The 23,219-nt window shown below is 35.8% G+C and overlaps 1 long non-coding RNA gene across 1 annotated transcript in view; it reads right to left on the reverse strand.

Annotated features, from left to right (window-relative positions):
- LOC308194082 overlaps nt 1–23,219 on the reverse strand; it is a 66,133-nt gene that overhangs the window by 36,063 nt on the left and 6,851 nt on the right. Inside the window, exons 4-6 of the long non-coding RNA XR_013950243.1 lie at nt 17,019–17,162; nt 15,559–15,635; nt 1,612–1,735 (exon numbers count right to left, since the gene is read on the reverse strand). This is a non-coding gene — a long non-coding RNA (uncharacterized lncRNA). The remainder of the gene's footprint in view (nt 1–1,611; nt 1,736–15,558; nt 15,636–17,018; nt 17,163–23,219) is intronic.

The following is a 23,219-nucleotide window of genomic DNA, read 5'->3' on the forward strand; positions in this document are numbered from 1 at the left end:
AAAGCTGACATACATTCCTAAGTGTCACAAAAAAGTATTCTAAAAATGTATGTGCTCTTGAATAAATGAAGTATTTCAAAATGCATGGTTTTACTGGATAGTCTCACTCAAATGAAGGCACTTATTATTCAATAAAAGCTGTAGATGGTCTTCTGACCTGCAAAATCTGACACTACAGTGCCTAATATAAGGGTGTTGTATTTGAAAACAATGGTTTCAACAGGTTTGTGCTTCAGTTTCTTTGGGTGCATAATGGGGTTGAGAAAACTTTTCTACTTCACCTGTAGTGTTACATCTATAATTGCCCTAAAATACTGAAGATATTTTTACATGACAGCAGTGCTATTTAAAGAGCCAATGACTAATATAAAGTAGTAGCTGTTATAATTTTGAATGATTACACCAAAATCAGATGTAGAAGCTGGAAATATCTGACCACATCATGTATTTACACTACTTAGTCCTAATTTTACCTAACAGCATGAAACAAGACCAATCCATAGGCAAAGACTTCTTTACCTATGAAAAATTCCATTTCATTCACAAGGCCAAAACTTTATAGGAGACGAACATCAAGTTTGTGCTGCCATACATGCAACAAGCACCCTCAGTGGTCACCCTCAATGTTTCCTTCGTGCTGCATCTGAACAATTTTAAGCAATGAATTAGATCATTTTAACCTGTGAAACTCGAGCAATGCAGAAACCTGAACTCATGAGACTACAGGTTTGTCTCTGATAGAAATCTTTTGAATGTCACTAAAAGATTTAGTGTTACTTACCTGAGCCACTTACATAGCATTACACAATGATACCTTGATTTGTTTAGCTGAAAGCTTTGATACTATTTTTACATCTATCACCTTGGAATCAAAATGTGAATGGGTGGTTGTTCCCTATAAAACAGAAGTGCTGGATTTATAGCCTTGAAGGCTGACACGCTGTTCACAGTCATTGACACGTACAGTTCAGCAGTAAAATGCTGGAGTTTTCTTTTACTGTCCTGACAAGACACCTCACTCCTGATCTGGAAAGAAGTTACACACAGTGCCACACAGATCTCCCCCCACACGCCATAATTTCTTCCTAAGGAGAGTGATACTATCTGTGCTCTTTTGTAGTTTTTGTGATGTAGGTGTAAGACCACTCATTCATACTTGTTAAAGTAATTGGTCAAAATGTAAGTTTAAGAGTTCTGCTATAAAGACTCTCTATTATATTTGCTATAAATTAAATGTGCTAGAATAAATCTAATGCTGGCATATCAAAATTTCACATATGGCTCTGCTTTCACCATCAAATATGATGGTAACAGAAAAAAAACCAAATCTGGTAATTATGCACATCATCATTAGATTCAGACTGACAACCACATTTTAAGATATATTCAGTCCCCAAAACTCAAGCATTTTATTTTGAAATCACTTTAATGGCAAATATTATTTAACAGGGAGATGTCTGCAAGGTTTGCTTCTATATCTTCTCTACAGTATATAGCAAGAGAGGTAAATACAGACATGGAGAAAGGGAAGGAGTCATCCCACGTGATTTTGTGCTGTGCAATTGGATAGGCTGAACCTAAGGGCTCGCAAAATAGCCTGGGAAGTCTCACCTCAGAGCTTTTACTGGAGATTTTTCACTTCTTCCTTCTGTTGATGCAGCAGTGAAAACAAGGCACTGTCAGACTCATCCTTTGCCAGCCTTGGACATGTTTTCAGTCACTTGCAGTGAACAATCTGAAACATAAAACAGCCTTAAGCTCTGAAAAGGAGTGCTAGATCAGCCTTTATAGAAATTGTAAGAGGCTAAAAGAAGCACAAAGATAAACTAAAAAAAAAACTTTTGCATATAGATCACTGAGTTGTCTTTTAAACACTCAGCTCACAACAGAGTATATTGCCTTCATAAATATTTAAGACAGTAGAGGACATATGAAGTCTTCAGTGTTTAAATAGTGCCATCAGTGGCATTTCTAGTTGTTTAAAAAATAATAATAATTCAGGAATATTTATTGAACATTCTGTGAACTGCTAGACTGCTAGTGGCCCTTGCATACATACATTTCTCTTCATAACCTGAAATGAGTGTGCAAAAATAAGCAAACTGCTTTTTGGCTAGACATTTTTGATTGCTCAAAAATATTCTCAAACCTGAGTTGACTATTAGGAGCAATTGCAAAAGAGTATAGAACAGTGATTGGGATCCCCTTGAGCATAAACACAGACCAGTCTGGGCACAGGATACACTCTGGAATGAGGTGTATTGCACTGCAGAACATTTGTTGCCAGGTTAGATCATTTTTACTGACACATACATGAGGTACTGTTAAGTAACAGTAGACATGATGCTCTAATAATCCAGCTGCCCTAAAGTAAAGCAACAAAAAGAAGAGTAGACTAGCTGCAGGCCCGGATTTTGGAGATGATTTGAAAAGGTATTTAGTTCCTTTAATGGATCAAAACCTGTGTTATATGTCAAAAATCACTCACAAATATTATACACATATCAAGTAGTCATTGTATTACCTGGACTAACAGCCCCTTTTTTTTCCATGCTAAAACACTTTTTTATCCCCTAATACCCATCAGAATGATGAAATTCATGCAAAAGTACTTGTTACTAAACACTTATATTTGCAGACAGCAATCCATGCAGTTCTGGAGGCCTCGCAGCAAGTTAATGAGGTTTGAGTATTCAATAACTGAGATAAAACCGACTCAGAGAAACAACAGAGCTGTCAGGCTGTCATTTCTAACAGACAGCATAATGAAACCTATAACAGAGGGCAGTTAAGAATAAATGCACAATAATGATCTGGTTGGAAATAACAATCTGCAATCATTTTCCTTATTTAAGGATAGCCCTTCCTAACTCAGTGAATTTTTTATGTATTTATTTATTTGACAGCTATGCAGCAAAACCAGTAACCACATGGAATAAATGTGTGTCTATTGTAGCATTTTTTGCAGGCCATCATTTCATTTTAAAGACAAATTCTCCAGAAGAATAATTAAACTCCATGCAATTGAAGTATTACAGCAACAGTAGCTCTTGCAGGGCTGAACTGTATTTAAATATATACCATTTGAATTCTGACCTCAGTGCTCCCAACTGGAAGATGACAAAAAATAAAAATACATAATTGCTGAATATCAAATCTATTGTTTGGATCTACTCTGGACACACAGAAAATTGTATGTTCATTAGAGAGAAGATGTGGAAATTGCTCTTCATCAGAAATGAGCTTCCCTTCAAGAATCTGAGTCTAGGGGAAGAAATGAAACTGAACTCCTCCTCCACCAAAAGGAAAATCTACATACTTTTCCTCAGGTGTGCCTAGCATTAAGCAAACCTTCCAGTGGGTCCTGAGGCATCAGCTCCCCTATCATGTCTCTATGTGCTTCTAATGCACCAAAAATCTAGACTGCCACAGACAGTGGCAAAGCCTGGGTGTAGGTTTCCAAGCCCCCTTATCCGGAGGAAAGGTAGAGGGGCAGGCCCTGAACACAGAGAAACTGGGAGTGGCTGCAGCAGAACCTACTGATCGCTTCTGTGTAGCGACAGTCATAAATACCCAGCATTTAATGTTCTGGGGGCTCTTATGCTCTCTTTCTCTTATTCAGCATACATTTGCAACAAAGGAAAATGAATAGAAGCTGTTACAGCATTAATCTAATCATTTTTTGCAGTAAATAGATATTACCAATTCCGTTTTTTCACCACAGACCGTTAGTAGTTCACATCACTGACAATGGATAATAATGCCCTTCAGCTCTGCTATAAACTAAGAAACCATCTTTGTACAGCCTAATTCCTACAACACAATTAAATCATGGAGAGACAATACTTAATGTAACAGAGCTACATATTTAGTTGAAAGCTAATTCTTCTAGTGCATAACATGAGAAGTGCATTCAGACATTTTCAAAGCAAGATGCAGTCCTCTAGTCCCTCAGCTTTCACTGGAGTGAATGAAAGACATGTGGACTATCACTGAGTACCAGAACTGTGTGAAGGTATCATACCTAACAGGGCTTACTATCCTTCCAGGACCATCAATAAGAAGACTCTTGCTGGTTATCCTCACATTATATAGAGTCAAATTGGAAATAACAGATTAAAACCATTATCACTTACTAATATTATAATTATGACTTCCTGTAGACTCTGCTTTTAAAAGTACAGTAAAAATCTGTTTTAATTTAAATAAGCTTTCTGAAAATTAGCTGAGAAATATAGCAAGTCTGCTCAAAAATTGTGTGCTCTTTGTACAGTTTTTGTATGTATTATGGCACCTTCTTCCTGAATACTGTAAGAATGTCAGATTTTATAAGCACTTCCCTACAGCTGCAAATATCAGGGATTAGAAAACAGATGTGTGGTATCTTTTTATATCTAAGAATGTCTCTGTACTTCCTACTTGGTTTAATGTGAAATACGATATGTAATTATGATCTTTACTTGTGCACAAAAGTATTTTAGAAAGATGCAGTTTGTTTGGTTTCCATTGTTATTTACATTACTGTTATAAAATACCTATTATGCATAATGCTATGTTCAGCTGAAAAAACAACTACAAGATGCACTCAAAGTTTTTAGGTTTGGGGTTTGGTTGTGGGTTTGTTTTTTTTTTTCTGATTGGTGGGTGGTCTTTTTTGTTGTTGTTTTGGTTTGCCTTGGTTTTCTATTATTAGTTCAGACACACACATTCAGGTACATTGGGACTACTGTCAGAAAAATGTTCCCATGTCCCTGGAGCGTCTCCATAGAGAAGTCATAGAACAGTGTTTGCCATTGTTGCCAAAATTAGTCATTGGTTTTCATTTAGCTGAACTGACTTTCCCTTTGATTAAAAATAAATAAATAATTAAATACATCTTCCTAGCCACCTCTGACTGGAATCCATACCTTCCTTCGCCACATAAAGGAAAAACTTAGCTGACATTTTCCCCTACATATGGGAACATCTGCAGTGTTCCCTTGCTCATCAAACTTTTACATGTAGTATCAACTTTAAAAAAGTGTAGACCTGGGTTTCAGACCATTGCAAAATGCTAAAATAGCTACTGAGAGTACAAAAAGTCCTTTCCTCCTACCAACAGCTCATGCAATTTGTTAATTAAGGCTACCAGGAATATTTGTGGGTCTAATTTCACTTGTCCTGAAATTGCATATTTAATCTTTGAGCATGTTAAAAATAAAAAAAAATAAAATAAAAAAAGAAGCTGCTAGAAGGAAGATGAATAGGGCCCTCTGTTTTCTCTCTCTCCTTTTAACCCAAGGTTTAAAAATACAAAAAATTTAGACTCATATCCTTCCTCTGTGTGAGATGACCTACCATAGTGATGAAGGCTTTCTAACTAGACTTCATGCTAAACTGAATAATTCACAAATGCACTGATAGATGTTACTTTGTGTGAGCTGCTTCTACTGGATCCCCAAAATGAAAATGCTATAGTCAGGAGCCTGGGAAATTTTCCTGGTAGGAGGCATACGATGGGTAAAAACTGCTGAAAAGAGATCTGAAACGTGGTCTTCTATTTCACAGGAGAATACCTTAAGCTATGAGATATTGAGGGAAATGAGGATAAATTGTCATTTTCACTCTTTGGCAGTTTTGTGAATGTAGTCCTTCATTTCCTTGACTTTTATTGCAACTGTTGAAACATTTCTCAGTATTTCAAAATACTGTTTCAGCACTGCATTCTCACTTCAGCATTTTGAAAGTGCATTTTTGAGGAACAAATCATGTAAAAGAAAAATATCATTCAGCTCAACTTCTGAGAGGCTTGATTGCCCTCTATTGTCATTATCTCATCTAACATAAGTTTCCAAAGTTATAGCATATATAATTTGGGGTGCATAGCAGAAGATTATTAAGTGTATTCTTTAAAGCTGACTTGAGAGCTGATCAAAGAGTTTTCAGTATTTTTTGAAGGCAGAATAATATTGTTGCGGTAAAAAAAAAAAAAGTCATTCTGATCAAAACACTCAATTTTTCAAAATAATTGCAAAATAAGCAATGCGGCAACATCCTAACTTCATAGCTATTAAAAAAAAAAAAAATGAAGCCAAAAACTATCCTGAAATGCTGTGAAAATGGCCTCCTCCTCCTAGTAGTAAAAAAATAAACAAACAAGAACACACACACACCATTTTCCAACATGAAAATTGTTTACGTAATAAGACTGCATAAAAGATTATCTGTGTGCACTTTTCTTACACTCTGATAAGGTACTGAGTATCACAGGAAATTTACTTTAATTTTCACTTAACTGAAGAGAACTGTACACTATCAGTGTTTAGAAAGATATGGAAGTCCTTAATTCTAACACCAGAACATGTGGATGTTCTTCCACAAGCATTAGGATCACCTGTGTCTATGACTATTTTCCTTTGTCCTTTATTAATTTTCTTTTCTTTTCTTTTCTTTTCTTTTCTTTTCTTTTCTTTTCTTTTCTTTTCTTTTCTTTTCTTTTCTTTTCTTTTCTTTTCTTTTCTTTTCTTTTCTTTTCTTTTCTTTTCTTTTCTTTTCTTTTCTTTTCTTTTCTTTTCTTTTCTTTTCTTTTCTTTTCTTTTCTTTCTTTTCTTTTCTTTTTTCTTTTTTCTTTTATTTTTTCCTTTCCTTTCCTTTCCTTTTTTCCTTTCCTTTTTTCCTTTCCTTTTTTCCTTTCCTTTTTTCCTTTCCTTTTTTCCTTTCCTTTCCTTTCCTTTCCTTTCCTTTCCTTTCCTTTCCTTTCCTTTCCTTTCCTTTCCTTTCCTTTCCTTTCCTTTCCTTTCCTTTCCTTTCCTTTCCTTTCCTTTCCTTTCCTTTCCTTTCCTTTCCTTTCCTTTCCTTTCCTTTCCTTTCCTTTCCTTTCCTTTCCTTTCCTTTCCTTTCCTTTCCTTTCCTTTCCTTTCCTTTCCTTTCCTTTCCTTTCCATCTTCTCTCTGACATATTTTCCATGAAATTCTCCCTTAAATAAAAGAGGAATTAACCTTTAGCTCATGCTCAGGGAAAGTTAAATTTTCATGTCTGGAAGTGGGCAATTGCACAATCATGCATGTCTCTTATAAATACAGCATGTCTCAGAGAAGAGGAGATGTTCTATGTGTATTTTTTTTTTCTTTTTCCCCTGTAAAATAATATTGGTAATACAACACAAAAAAAAACATGCCATTTAAGATTCCCATTGCAACAGATTATATGATTTCAGGGAAGAAAATAGATCCTTTTAAGGTCTGTAGTTACTTCCTCTTTAATACTGACCTAACTACATTAAGTTCTGGTTGCTACTCCAGGTCTGTAATCGAGGTTGCATCATGGAAGGAGTGTTGGGACCTTTTCTTCTGTCATAATCTTAACACAAAAAGGAGCATTAAAATTCTCCAAAGGGCCTTTTACCTTGTTTTGAAAAAAATCGTTCTTAGAACACTACTGTCATTTCTATTTTAAAGTATCATTTCTAGAAAGGTGAGGAAAAAGACTAATTGTATTGATCTTGGTGCTGGAAATATGAGTGAGCTATGAATGACAGCTTGAGAAATCCTAATCGATATAAAAAGAGAGCTTTAAAGATCATTTAATTGAAGTAGAGTAAGTAGAATCTTACATGGTTTAAATAATGTCAACAGAAAAGTTACTGTTTTCAGCTCAGTACACATGATAAGACTTTGAGAGTCATAAGCACCTAATACCATCTCAGGAATTTAGTAGTGGGTAAAGATTAAAGCTTACTGTCTCCACAGGGTGCTGAGCTCTTGATTCATGTTTCTTATAACATCAAGTCTGGATTATTGTAATACCCTGTTTGTAGGCCTCTTTGATACAGTGGTTTGCTGTTCACGAGCTTCAACATGCACAGATTATAACAACTCCGATTGTCAGTGGAATTGAACTGTATCAACATCCTACCAGACTTGATTGCCTTTTTGTCAGATTTAACATTATTTTTGAAACATGTGTTACCTATGTGCTTTTGGAGCATTTTTCAACTTTTTTTTTTTTTAACTAACTTGATGATTTCTCATTTTCTTTGCTGCATATTATGGTGACCACTGGATGTGCTCTCCAAATAATGTGGAATATAGTTAGAGAAGCTCTCAGACTGGGATAAATACTATAAACTCTACAGAATAAATTTCTTAATGCATGTTTTGCATAAAATAAGAATAAAAAGAAAAAGATATAATATATAAATAAATATATATATATTTATATATATATATTTATATTATATATAATAAATATATATATAAATAAAAAGAAGAGAGTAATCTTTTTAATTATCATTCACTGTGTCTATCCATCAAGAAAAGAATATTAAAAATAAAATCAAATATTTGGGCTTAATTTCAAAGAATTCAGCACTCCCATAACTACTGTGAATTTCATTACAAAGTATTCTAGTTAAATAAAAAACAAAAATTGAGTAAGCATTTAAAACCAAATCAACATGGACTGCAACTCTAGCTCTAAAAAGAAATAAATATATACAACAAGAATGAGAAAAAGAACTGAGTGAAATTCACTATGAAAAAAAAAAGTTTATTTAACAATTAATTACGCTCTTTCAGTGGGTTGAAATGTTACAAAACCAAAAACTGGGAAACTACGGTGTAAGTCCTTTTTTTTTCCTCTGCTATATATGAAAAATAAGTAGATAAGTAAGAAAAAATTCATATATAATGTCACAGAATGTAATGTCAATTATCTGTAAATATCTGAAGGTATAAACAATTTTGCACATAAATTATTCAGCTTAGTCTATGAGAATGTAATTACATTTTTGCTGAAAATGAAGGGAAAGGAATTACTGTAAGCATTGCAAATGTCTCACAAAATGACAGCAGCCTTGCACATTGGAATGGGCAAAATACTAGACAATGTGATGTCTTGAACAGTCTTGTGTTATAAGAATCGATTGAAAATTAATATATAATCCCACCTCTAGCATCCAAGATTTTGTTATACCTCTGAAGTTTCTCATTCTCAAAAAAACAACTTACCTCTCCAAAGCAACCTGAAATAATATTTTCCTAAGTAGTATGCAGTATTGCAGGTAATAAAAATTTTAATATTGTTGAGATTTTTTCTACGATAAATAAAATAAGACATTAACATGCATCCTTCAGAAACAGAAAAGTTGGAACATTTAAATATCTATTACTAACCAACAACATCATTTGTGGAGGTCTTTTCCTTATAACAGATCTTTGTTTTTTTGTTTTTTTGTTTTTTTTTTTTTTACTAATGACTTTATTTTCTGTTTTCAGAGTGTATGATATTGGCTAAGATGCCACTCTGCCATTGTGAGGAAGAGAAGACATTACACTTCTGATTTTTCCCTGGTTTTAATTAAAATGTAGGCATATTTCCAAGACTGCATGTACTATGAAGAACATGAGGTCTATAATAAGTGCCTATTCCAGTTTGTGAAGCCCTAGTCTAATGAATCTGTATAAAACTGAAAACTGTGAAGTGCTATTTATATAATATGAAATAATTTGACTATTGAAAACATTTCTAAATATGTACACACCTGAAAAAATACATAAGAAATGAATCTGTTATTTTGTTTAGTTTTTATAAGAAAAGCTTCCTTGTCACAATAATCAGCACAAAAAAAAAGCTTGAATCCTGAGAAATGTTTTTCATACAGCTTGTATAAGTTTCATTCTTAACTAAAATATACATATAAAGCTGTGAATATACAATTAAGATCCATCCAGAAAAGAAAAATAAACTATTTTATTTTGCATTGTGTGTGATGAGAAGGTTGTGGGCCATAAGAAGTCATGACATACAAGTCAGATGATTTAGTTCTAGCTTTGTACATATATTTACCTGATTGCCTTACAGCTTCAGGTTTTATTGGAAAAAGTTCACAATGTTGGTCTCAACCACAAATACTTGATTTTAATTTACAGATAAACACACACTTCTGGGGAGGGAGGGGAGTCACATTATAAATGATCCCTGTTAGTTGCTCAGAATTGGTGTCACAATATACCAATATAATCTGATAATACACACACAACTACAAATCTCAACTCTTCCACAAACCAAAGGATTAATTATAGTTAAACCAACCTAAAAATGATTTTAAAAAAGGTTTTTACTGTCCTATATATGTATCTGCAAACCAAGAACCTAGTGACAGCACCATTGGGTGAGTAGGAAATTATCCACTTCCCTACCTATGGCTGACATGTATGGAAATGACCTTAAAACATCTGAGAGTATATTAACTGCCTAATGTACGGGAAACATGTTAAGAACATTCAGTTTTCTTTAACTTTATCCAGTCAAGAATCTTCATATCCACATTTAGAAAGCTAAGAAGAAAAAGGAACAGGCAAAAAACAAAACTACTTATTAAAAAAAAAAAGGCAGAATAGAATAGAAAACAAAATGAGAATGAAACTCTATTGAACAATCCTGCATTCTTATTTGTTTTGAATAATATCTATCATTTTAAGTAACCACTAGAATTTAGCATTTTATTCATGACATTTTATTCATTTTATTCATGGCAGCTCACCAGTTGTATAGGAATTAATGGAATCTTAAAGCATAGTACAGTCAGCCTGGCCCCACTAAAGTCAACAGCAATGATGTCTTTGATTCCAGCAGTAAGAATTTTACCCTGAGATATTTTGCAAGGATCTAACAATTCTGATGGAACTAGAATAGAGAGGATTGTAAATTGCTAGGTGAGAATGGGTAAAACCAAGAATATTAAACAGAAACAGTAAATTAAAATGTGACTGTTTTGCTGTTACCTCACTGTCCCTATCTGCGCGTGTCCTCTGTCTCTCTGTTCATCCCACTACTCACGGTACCATCATAAACTGAGACAATGAATTCTCTAAGACAGCTTCTGCTTTTATATTATTTGTTTGTAAAAATCTTGATAGAGTGGGACCCTTCTCTTTGACTGCAGCTCACAGGTACTAGAAAAAAAAATATGACTGTAACTACCAAATTAACATCAACTTTACTACTTCTATGACCAAGTGACGTGCTTGGTGGATGAGGGAAAGGCTGTGGATGTGGTCTACCTTGACTTCAGTAAGGCTTTTGACACCGTTCCCCACAACATTCTCCTCAAGAAACTGGCTGCTCGGGGCTTGGACTGGCGTACGCTTCGCTGGGTTAGAAACTGGCTGGATGGCCGGGCCCAGAGAGTTGTGGTGAATGGAGTCAAATCTGGTTGGAGGCTGGTCACTAGTGGTGTCCCCCAGGGCTCGGTACTGGGGCCGGTCCTCTTTAATATCTTTATCGATGATCTGGATGAGGGCGTCCAGTGCACCCTCAGTAAGTTTGCAGATGACACCAAGCTAAGTGCGTGTGTCGATCTGCTCGAGGGCAGGAAGGCTCTGCAGGAGGATCTGGATAGGCTGGAGCGATGGGCTGAGGTCAACTGTATGAAGTTCAACAAGGCCAAGTGCCGGGTCCTGCACCTGGGGCGCAACAACCCCAAGCAGAGCTACAGGCTGGGAGATGAGTGGCTGGAAAGCTGCCTGGCCGAGAGGGACCTGGGAGTATTGGTTGATAGTCGGCTGAATATGAGCCAGCAGTGTGCTCAGGTGGCCAAGAAAGCCAACAGCATCCTGGCCTGCATAAGAAGCAGTGTGGCCAGCAGGTCTAGGGAAGTGATTGTGCCCCTGTACTCGGCTCTGGTGAGGCCGCACCTTGAGTACTGTGTTCAGTTTTGGGCCCCTCGCTACAGGAAGGACATGGACGTGCTCGAGCGAGTCCAGAGAAGGGCGACCAAGCTGGTGAGGGGTCTGGAGAACAAGTCTTACGAGGAGCGGCTGAGGGAGCTGGGCTTGTTCAGCCTGGAGAAGAGGAGGCTCAGGGGCGACCTTATCGCTCTCTACAGTTACCTTAAAGGAGGCTGTAGAGAGGTGGGGGTTGGTCTGTTCTCCTACGTGCCTGGTGAAAGGACGAGGGGGAATGGGCGAAAGTTGCGACAGGGGAGTTTTAGGTTGGATGTTAGGAAGTACTTCTTTACCGAAAGGGTTATTAAGCATTGGAACGGGCTGCCCAGGGAGGTGGTGGAGTCACCATCCCTGGAGGTCTTTAAAAGACGTTTAGATGTAGAGCTTAGCGATATGGTTTAGTGGAGTACTTAGTGTTAGGTCGGAGGTTGGACTCGATGATCTTGAGGTCTCTTCCAACCTAGAAATCTGTGATACTGTGATAGTTCTAAAGCTCTAATAAATGTTCCGTTTTATCAAGTGCTATTATAGAAGTAAACCTGTTAAAACATTCTCAAAAATATAAAGAAACAAATTATTTTAATTAGATACAGATGGCCAAATACACTCTTAAAATCCAATTTTCTGCTAACCAATTACTTTATTGTCAACAATTTAGACTCAACTTCTTTTATTTTCTTCTCTTCCATTTGCAATCATTTCCTGAGAGGCTGCTCCATCTACTTTATGATCAGACTTGTTTTCCTTTCCAGCAATTGCCATGTAGAAATACCTTCCTTCATTCCAGCAAGTTGTCTTTAGCATTCTAGTCTTTGCTTTCCCCAAACCATGGTAAACATTCTTCTAATCTAAATAAGAGCTTTGGTTCAGACCTGTGTAAGTGTTGCTGAAAATTCAGATTCCAGAGAGGCTCTGTATATGCCCTGCCTTGTGTGTAAACTATGATTAATACTTTCAAGCCTTTACTCTTTCCACTACAGAGGTAAAATTTAAATATAACACAGAAAATGGTACATTGATTATGGTTTGGGACATCACAGAAACATAACAACTTCAATTGCTCTTTTCCTAAATTCTAAGTGCAATATAATAGCACTTTTTGTACTCATTACTAGAGAAGTGATTCTATCATGGGATGATTACTATCTCGTATAACTGAAAAGGCTTTCTTTTGCCCAAGCTGTTGTGGATGGCACACTGATGTCATGTAAAGTAAATCCTCTGATGCCATCAACCTAAAGGCACCAAGGGAATGGTCAGGCTTCAGTCCACAGGTTCAGGCTGACATGACAGCTGTTGTGTGCCATGCAAGGTTTCCCCAGGAAGAAGGGCAAACGTTATCCATCATGCCTGTCTATACAGATACATGCAACTTTCTCACCCCCACTCCTCACCACCATTTCAGTGAAGCCAGTGTGTAATGGCACAGTGTTTCATGCAGTTTCAAACACGCAGACTGTTTTCAGTACAATTGCTTGGCTTCTTTTTTGCCTTAAATAACAATACTTTTTCTCATTGTAGGAATTCCTTCAAGAGTGCTGTCTTTCCAAATTGGTCTCTCTTTAAAATACTAATTCAGTATGATAACCTCAGATTTATACCAGAGTAACAATACAATGTTTTTGCTAGTCAGTATATAGATTTGATGACTATGTCTCAGCTGCAGACAAGCAGTTTCTCCATATCGATTTTCTGGGAAAATACTTTTTCTCTACCTCTTGTTCCTTCTTTTTATTACAACACAGATTTCCTTGGATGTTTTTTCATCTTTTTCTTTTTGCCAGCTCAACTGTTTTTCTTTGCTATAGCACTGAATACATATTTCAAAATGGCTTTCATTGATGTGTCTGCTGGATCTGCTGCTTACACAAATACAGGTTATTTATTACCTTCCTGCATTGAACTGGACAACCCCCTGAGTTACAATATGTTTGTTTTTTTTTTAAAATGATGCATATGAAGTGTCTTTCAACCAAAGTGTTTGAAGATCTGTCTAAATGTTGATCAACTGATACAGAAGTTGACATAAAGCAAACAAACAAATAAAAACCTACACAATAACAAACAAATAAAATCTCCCTTAAGAGTGGCGTGACTTCTATTACAGTAATTTACAAACTAAGTATTCCACAAGATCTTTCAGGATTTTGTTGTTGTTGTTTCACATAACATGATATCTAAAGTTTTTAAAGCAAAAAAAGAAAAGATAGAAGGAAGACAGAACCCTGCCTGCCTGCCTTCTCTTCTTGACATACTTCGGAAGGTAAATGCTTGCTTTTAAAAGAAAATAATAGGCTCAGTGCTAAAAATCCCAATTAAAGGAAGGAATCTCCAGGAAGCACTTTATCAGATGCATAAATCCCAAAGAGAAGCAGACACATCCCTGTCCTCACCACTTCCTACGGTCTGGTTACACAGCTTTTCAGACAGATGTCTGTCTTGCATGGATGTGATTGGATGGATTGCATGGATCCTTGCATGGATGTCACTCATCTTTCTTGCACTGCACAGAGTCAGCATGACAGAGTCTGCTTACAAACCAAACCCCTAACTGAGGGACACGATGACACTGTATACTGTTGCGCTGAAGACCCTTTGGGACTCTGTCATTCAGTATTATTCTACACAGCTGCATTCTGGGTTTGACAGCAAGATAATTTACTAAGGGTCTCTAACTTTGAAGTCAGTGCCCAGCTTTTGTATCAGTTCAGCTGCCAATGCTTTAAGTGATGTAAATATCAACATGAACTGCTATGGTAAAGGAAAGCCAGAAAGGCAATGGATTCTTCAGCCTTTTTCTGATAATTTTTTGCACTTCTGAGGGAGATTGCAATTTCAAGTCCTAGGCAGGAGCTAAGTTTATACTACTCACAACCTATTGCTTCCTCAGCCAGCAAACCCAGAGAGATGAACAACTAAGTTATTGGGAAGAAGTAATGCTATCCAGCTCTTTAGAGTAAATCTCTAGTATATGTTTTACAGCATATATCTTTTTCTTTGTTCATATAGCCTCTCTTATTATTAAGAGCAGTGCTATTAAGAGTAGTACTGAGTCTGAAAGCCTGGCAATACACAGACATACAAAAAGAAACAATCCCCCTCAACAACTAACGCCATAGTATCTCTGCTAAAATCTCTATGTTTATCAAACAGACCTTCTTGATTATCCCCTTTTTAGTTCCACCTGAATGTTTGCCTTTGCAAAGAAAAGGTAGAGACTTGGCCCCAAGTGTTTTTACTTTAACAGAACTCTGATTATTTTTTTCTTATTCAGTTCAAAAATAGAAGCAGATGGAGTCCAACGTCCAAGTTCTTTGGAGCCTAGAATACCAGATCTGTAAAATGGGACTAACAATAACTTCATGTGTGCTTTTATTTCAGATTTTTCAGTGAAAGTTATAAACTGCATACATATAAGCACTACAAATAGCCATAAAACAATGAATAGTCTCATCAGCTCATAAGGTAAAGGAAAAGTAGAAAACAAAACTGCTGTAAACAGTTATGCAGTGTTGTAAATGAGCACAGGAAATGTAAAGTATTCACTGGCATTTAACCCTGTAATCACTGAAATGCTTTGAGACTGAGAATGTCTTCTGAACAATTTTTTAAATCTTAAATGTCATGATGAAAAAACAGAGAATGCAAAGAGTGTAAGAATTTTACTGAGAGCACTAGATTGGCTAGCACTGGTAACAATAATGAATATTAAGACAAGAAGAGGAAAAATGTTGCATTTATGTGCATGGATTAAATACATCATTAAGCATTAAGTTGATTTATTTTAATTACAATTTTCAACAAATTTACCAGCCACTTACAGGTAAGATAAATCAAACCGTATGTGACTTACCTTTAAAGTGGACAGAGACTTACTCCCACTCAGGAATTTCCTTTAAATATTATTGCATATTGTGTTTTCCAGGGGCGCTTAGAAATTAAAAATATTGCAGTGTGTTAAGGTAGCAAACATTTTGGTGCCAAAGGATGCATTCAAAAACTATTCTAAAGAACATTCTGATATAGACCTTTAATTTAGCTTAGCATTCACTCTGCAGGAAGCCCAAATGCTTTTGCATTAACACACAATTGCTATTTACAAAGAAGGGATCAAACTATAATATGATAAGGACATTTTTTCTTTCTCATTTTATTTCCAGAAATCACACCTGAAACACACCATCAAATTTTTTTTTATATTAATGCTACTGAAGTAACAGATAACAAAACACCCTAATGTCAAAAGTCATTTCATTTTTCCATCAAGAAGAATGAGGCCATCTCTAAACATATTAAAATATTACTCACTTTGACAATAAAACTAGTTCCAAGACATGAACTATTGCTGTATTAGAGAAGGGAGGCAATCAGTATTTTTCATTCTCTAAGAATCTCTATAATACAAAAAATCCATCATGTCTAATGGAATCGGTAAGTACCTGGAAGGCAAATGTCTTTTCTTATTTCCAGTGTGAAATCTGGTTTGAAACAAGCACTTATAGTTAATTCACTTCTCTAATACCCAGAAAAGTTTGACCAATAATGAATGAATATTATCAACATCTTTTTTTGGAAATGACATAATTTTTTCATTATTATTCCATAGTGTATTGTTGTACTACTAAAGACTCCTAAAGGGATGCATATGAGGCTACACTTAAAACTCAACTGTACTTCGAATGGTAGTATTACCAGATTTCTATCTAAAGCAGATAGTTTATCAAAATTGTTAACTGTTATAACCCATTGCTATTATATTTTTTTATGCTAATCTAAAATACCAGTTATTAGGGTTATTACAGTCTCTAACACTAATGACAATATTTGTGTTCAATATATTGCATTCTATATAGGTATTTTTAAATGTGCCTCATGTCAGATACCAATTCAAGCAATATGGTTGTTAAAAATACAATTCCATGCATTTCATTATCAAAAGCTTCATTTTGACTGAGTGGTAATCATCACTCATGAATTTAATGAAACATATGCTTAAAAAAGAAATGCACAGGAATGATGAGTAAATTTTTAAAATTAGTTTTTATGTAAAAATCAAGAACTTAAATATTTTAGCTGTGACAAGTTGTACAAAAGATCCTTTCTCTGACAATATTTAAGTTGCTGCTGCTGTGTACCAGCCATAATGGTCCAGTGATCATCACACAGGCTATTATAGTTTTGTACTTGGTATAGTGTATCTAATCCCTCTAACTTTATGCATCAAGAGGCTGGATTATTGTGATGAAACGCCTCCTTGCTGGGGAAAGACGGAGTTCTCTGTGAATTTGGGACAGTTACTTAATTTTTACTTACCTATAACTCAGTCAAAATATCCCCTTGAAAATGTTTACTTTCTTCTTCACTGAGAAGCAACCTATGAATCCAACGAATTCACCCTCCCTTTGATCCTAATAAAACACTGCTTTGTCACATATCCAGTGGAGTTGAGTCCCATACCTAAGACAGAAGCAAGCCTGCATGAGACTTTTGCATTGTATTGCTTTCACAAGCAGTGAAATATAGCTAAAGGCCTTAGTTCTCTCATACTGTAGTATTCAGGACCTTCATAGGATGGGGAAAAATACTATCCTAATTTAATTTACAGAAATTGTTACAATTTAAGTTTACCATCAGTTTTATCACCAACATTAATTACTTAAGTCCGTGTGACTTTGGGAATGATAATTGCAAGTAGCTTGCATTTCACACATTTAATGGGGATTAGAACATGAAACATATTGAGATTAGAGAACAGGAAGCTGAATCCTTCTGCCAACACTGAACCACAGCATACATACGTCTTCAGGTTGATCCATGAACAAGAAACTTGTTCAGGGTCTTTCAGTTGCATTTTTAATATCTTTATGGCTAGCAACTTCCTGTCACCCTTACTAAAGCAACCAATTCATTGCCACCTAGAAATAAATGTCATGGTACCTAAATATCTACAGCTCCCTGCAGATGATGAGCACAACCAACTCGTGATCTTGAAACAGCTTCCTTTTTACCACCAACCAGAGCTATATTTGAAAGGACATAAATACACGTGTGCTTCAACATCCTCGTCAAAGCCTCTAAGCTATCTAGCCACTTTTTTTTCACTTGGGCTTTTAAAAACTGCAATATTTTTGAAAACATGGATGTAAATAAATCATTTTTATGGTGTATTGAATCATGATTTTCTTTAATTTAAAATTGCTACTTTCTTTGTTTGATGCATATCATTTTGCAAATACGCTTTGGTTAATGGGACTTTACAAAGTGAAAAATTAATGATCAGATTTGTTATTTAAAGACCAGTAGCTAATGTCTCTTTTCTGTGTGAAAATATAAGCACAAAAGCACAGACTGAACTCTTAGTTACTATGGTGATATCATGAAGCATGGTAGAAAATGTTATTTTAAAGCAATCTTCTATTTCCTATTCAAACAGTTAGTACAAAGTATTCTCCAGTATATTTAGTTAATAGCAGATCAATGGCTTTGTTCCTCTTCTGCCAGGAAAACTATAGACAAAAAGGAATCATACTGCTTAACAATATTGCTATGGGAGACTGGATTAAAATAATCAATATTGCTTTTAACGCTTGCTTTTCATTTTAAACAAAACTTTCAAATTCCAATTCTTGGATTGTCTCCTACCAGTAATTGTATTGGATTACGTTATAACTATTAATTCCCATAGAAACTAACTGTTGTAACGTAAGAATTACTGCCCCACATCAGATGCATGTCCATCTTCTCTGACACCGTTTTTTTCAGAGTGCCTAATCATACACGCCCTACCCAAAAACCCAAGAAAACTCAGGAGAAAAAAGTCAGTGTGATAGTCTCTAAGTCTCTTATGCCATATAGGGCTAGCACAAACACTAAGTGTGGTTCCAATATCAGAACGATGTTGGGTAACTCACCATGGAGCTGTCAGTTTAGCCTTAACTCCCAGTTATATTGACTACAGAGATTTAAATTCTCAGGTAGAAATCCAGTGTCTAAATTACATAAAACCTGTTGGAATTATAACTCAAACAGTAAACAACACAATGAAGGGCTTACTCCTTTTAAAATCAACATGAAATGTTGATTTGATTGAAATCAAATGAAACAGTACACTTCACATCTCAGGATAGGATCAGAAAGTCTCAAATCAATCAAGTAAATTAAAATTGTTGTTATATATGCATGTTTATCATGACTAACATGGCACTGCAGGTTTGTACCAATTCTGAACAATAAAACACATTGGCCATAGTCACAGGTATGGTAAGAGACCACAGTTTCATCAGTGAAAAAAAAAATCTGGTGTATATTCCCTAAGGAACTATTCTTCCAAATTCTACCACTATCTACAAAACAAATATCTTATTGCTGCATGGTGACAGTATTGCCTTATCCTGCATTATCTGACTGAAGTGCCAACACACTACTAAACAGTTCAGTGTTCAAGTAACCATCTGCTATTAAACCTTTCAAAGAACAGGGCACTGATTTATGAAAGGAAACTAGCCACCTAAACTTGACAGGTATTAATTATCACTTTGCTAAAAACTATATGAGTTACATATTCAACCATATATATAGGTAGAAAGAGTTAAGAAAGTAGCAAAGCGTGGCACTTAGGATAATGCATCATTATAGAGTATCATGTTGATTAATAGTAAAAACAAAACTAAAAATTTAAAAGCAATTTTCATAACTTCAGTTCATGTGTGACACCAGGAAAGCTTGCTATTCAGAAAACTAGAACAAATTATTCTTGTTAAAATAAAACAGAAAAAATAAAAATTCCCAAAGAAGGTTAATTTTTCAATAACGTTATTGTGTGCATGGTAGTTCTTACATTACGAATTGACTATCCTCCTCTCTTTTAGGTTTTCAAATGCCACTTAAGGCCTCTCTTACAAGGAGCATGAATAAATAGCTTGCTGTATAACAAGTATGCTCTTTCAGTTATATATGCCCAAATCTTTGACAAGTGGCCTGGAAAGAGTACAGGGATGCCATTCAGATGTGCAGGGAAGGGATCAGGAAAGCCAAGGCACAGGTGGAACTGAACTTGGCAAAGGATGAAAAGAACAACAAGAAGGGATCCTATAGGTACATTAGTCAGAAAAGAAAGGCTGAGAGTAGGTGTACCTCCTCTGACAGATGAGAAGGGAAAACTAGTAACAACAGACATGGAGAAGGCTGAGGTAAGCTCTTTGCTGCAGTCTTCACTGCCAGTCAAGCTTCCCATGTCTCTCGTTTCTCTGAATCTCTAGGCTGGGGCTGGGGGAGCAAAACCCCTCCCACTATAAGCAAAGAGCAGGTTGGAGACCACCTGATGAAACTGAACAGGTACAAGTTTATGGGGCCCGATGCCATGCATCCCAGGGTCCTGAGGGAACTGGCTGATGGAGTTGCCAAGCCTCCCTCCATCATACTTGAAAAGTCATGGCAGTCAGGCGAAGTCCCTGGTGACTGGAAAAAGGGAAACATCACTCCCATTTGTAAAAAGGGTCAAAAGGAGGACTCAGGGAACTCCAGCCTGGTGAGCCTCACCTTTGTGCCTGGAAAGACCATGGAACAAATCCTCTTGGAAGCAACATTAAGGCACATGCAAGACAAGGATGTGGTCTGAGACAGCCAGTACAGTTTCACCAAGGGCAAATCGTGCCTAACCAGTCTGGTGGCCTTCTTTGAAGTCACCTGTGATTTGGGGGATATCTCTATCTGCAGTTGAAAAAGTGGTCATAATTTTAAGGTTTTTCATAGATAGATGGGCATATTTCTAGAGAAAGAAAATAGTCGAAGATTAATCACTGAAATGTACCAGTTTCAGGAGACAAACTTATCCATGACTTCCAATCAAATGATATTTGCCAAGAAAACAAAAAAGGGAAAAAAAAAATCTTGTCATTTTTGAAACACTTCATTTTACAACAAAATTTTATATATATTTATGTGTTTACACACACATGCTAGAAACTGAGTATATTTGCTTTCATGAGTCAGGAGACCAAAGTTAACATTTTTTACTCTGAGCAAGACCGAAAAGGGCTAGGACTTGGTGCTCCACCCTGACTGAACACTATGCCCTTGAACCACACAAAGAGGAATAGCAGTACCTTGGCCTCAAACCCTACTGTAGGCAAGCCCAAGACTTCCCAATTTCCTCTGCTTGGCTAAAAAAAGGCTGCAACAGAAATGTAACAGATCTTTTCAGGTTCAGGAGACCTTTTTTTCTCTTCCTTACCTTCTAGAGGGAAAATATATCTTTTTTTTTACTTCCAAATTCAGCCTCCTTGAGCTATACCTGAAGCATCCAACATATTTGGAAAAGAGTGATAAGTACTGAATAATCTGTCATGTGACCCAAGATTAAGGTTGGTCATTTTAACATCTCATGTATTAGAGTGAGATGAGGTGCCTCTTGTTTAAAAATTATTCCTCTGTAATTTATGTTGTCTAAAAATGATCTGGTTTCAGAGACTGGCCCTGTTACTTTTGTTCATATTAAAGCTTGATTTTGCAAATTACTAAAGACTACACAAGGCTAGACATGTCACGTGCTTAATTTTCAACATATAGCTAGCATTAGTGATTTAAATGTCATTACTGATAAATATGGTTTTGTGTGCCCTTCTGTCTTAGGTCAAAGATCATCTAGCAGCCCTAAAGGCTACAGAAAAAAATAAAATAAAAAATCCACTTAAACAAACATTTCTGGACTGAGACCTTTAATTTGCAAACAATATCAGAATTGTTTTCTGACAAGTATACTACCAAATTACTTCATTTTTATTTTTGTTAGATGAATGGACAAACATACTGAAATTATCGGACAAGCTGTTATTTTCTGCAAGAATATTCACAATGCTCTGCTGATTTACATTATGATGTCCTTAAAAAGCTGGAGTAAACTGTTCATCATAACTTCATTTTCTAACTAACTAGTCTTTCTTGGCTTCTTGGGAAACAGTGCTCCACAGGTATTCTTTATAGGCAACAGATTAAAAACTAAGGATAAAGTTCGCCAATGTTTAAATATCTGTTGTTTTACTTGTGAGGAAGAACAGCCACAGGAAAAGAAAGAATAAACCCAATGCATTTAAGCATTTAATTCTACAAGATTCCCTTCATAGACTCCTATTCAGATTTACTTAATTTTTGATAAAACATTTGCTTACAAGATATTCCTCAGAACAATTTTTTCACTATAATTTGCCTGGAGGAGAGAAAAAAGCAGTCATTGTGCTGACTAGTGACGACAATTTAATTAATAATTTTCTTTTTAAATTAATATCAAGCATACATACAAGCATCCTGACAATACTGGCCACAGTGATGGCTTGAAGAAGCCTATAGCCGCTAATCTTCCAAAACATAAATAAAGAGCATTATGACTAATACCTTGCCTTGGCCTACAAAAACAGATAATTATGATTTGGCATTTCATATATCACTACATAGATCAAGGAATAAAAATATTTTGCTGGAATGTATACATACATGGCTGTACATTCATGTAGTGGTACATGTTGCCAGGCTTTTCACATCTTGTCAGTCATCACTATTGCCTCTGTCAGAACTAGCCACCAGACTTTAACAATGAATGATACAACCCAGTATAGCAAATTCCATTTTCTCATCCTCTAACAAAGTTCTGATTTGTTAAAACTTTGTGTGTGTATATATATATATATATGTTTGTGTCTATATTATATACATACACACAGGTAGCACTAAAACTATGAAGTCAACTTTATTCAGATATTTGGTGTATGCTGTGCCAAGAAGCATTATGGGAGAAAGAAACATGAGACTGAAGACAAAACTGAGGAGTAAGATGAAGGGTCACAAACACCAAAAATATACGAGCATTCTTTTACTAGAGATTACAAGCACCTTGCTGTAAGGAAACTGAATTTGTGCTCTAAGCTCTACATGATATGTATTTACCTCCTGTGGTTCTGCTATAAAAGTATCCATAAAATGATGAAATTTGGATACAGGAGGTTGATTTGCCTTTTTCTAGAAAGTGCCATAGAAAAGAGTTATATTTTGTTTGGGAAGATTTATCCTATCTTATATTGAGAAGGATGCTATTTATTACTGTTATGTAACCAGTGGAGCTTTGGAAATTAGTAGGCACAGGGCATGACGCTTTAAGCAATGGTTCAAATAAAACAAAATTAGTTTTTCTCCTAGGATATGACCATGTCATATGGTCATATCCAGGCCTCACAAACAGAGAAAATCAGCCCTCATAAGGAAAGGTTGAAACATTCTACCAGCTGAGCAATTTAAATTCTAAACATTTACCAGAAGACACAAAGGTCAGATATGTACCAGTATCTCTAGACACATTGATATGTTATCTCCTTCTCTGAAGGAAAAGAATTATCAGAGAGAGATTGTAGATGAGAATCAGAAATTAGATGCAGACACTTCTAGAAACTGTATCAGGTGAAATCCTGCCCATGGGATGATACCATCCCAACCTCAAGTTCCAAAATATCTGCTGCTCAAAGGGGA

The sequence above is a fragment of the Anser brachyrhynchus genome (genome assembly GCF_964034855.1).
Source record: "Anser brachyrhynchus genome assembly, chromosome: 4".
NCBI classification, from domain to species: Eukaryota; Metazoa; Chordata; class Aves; order Anseriformes; family Anatidae; genus Anser; species Anser brachyrhynchus.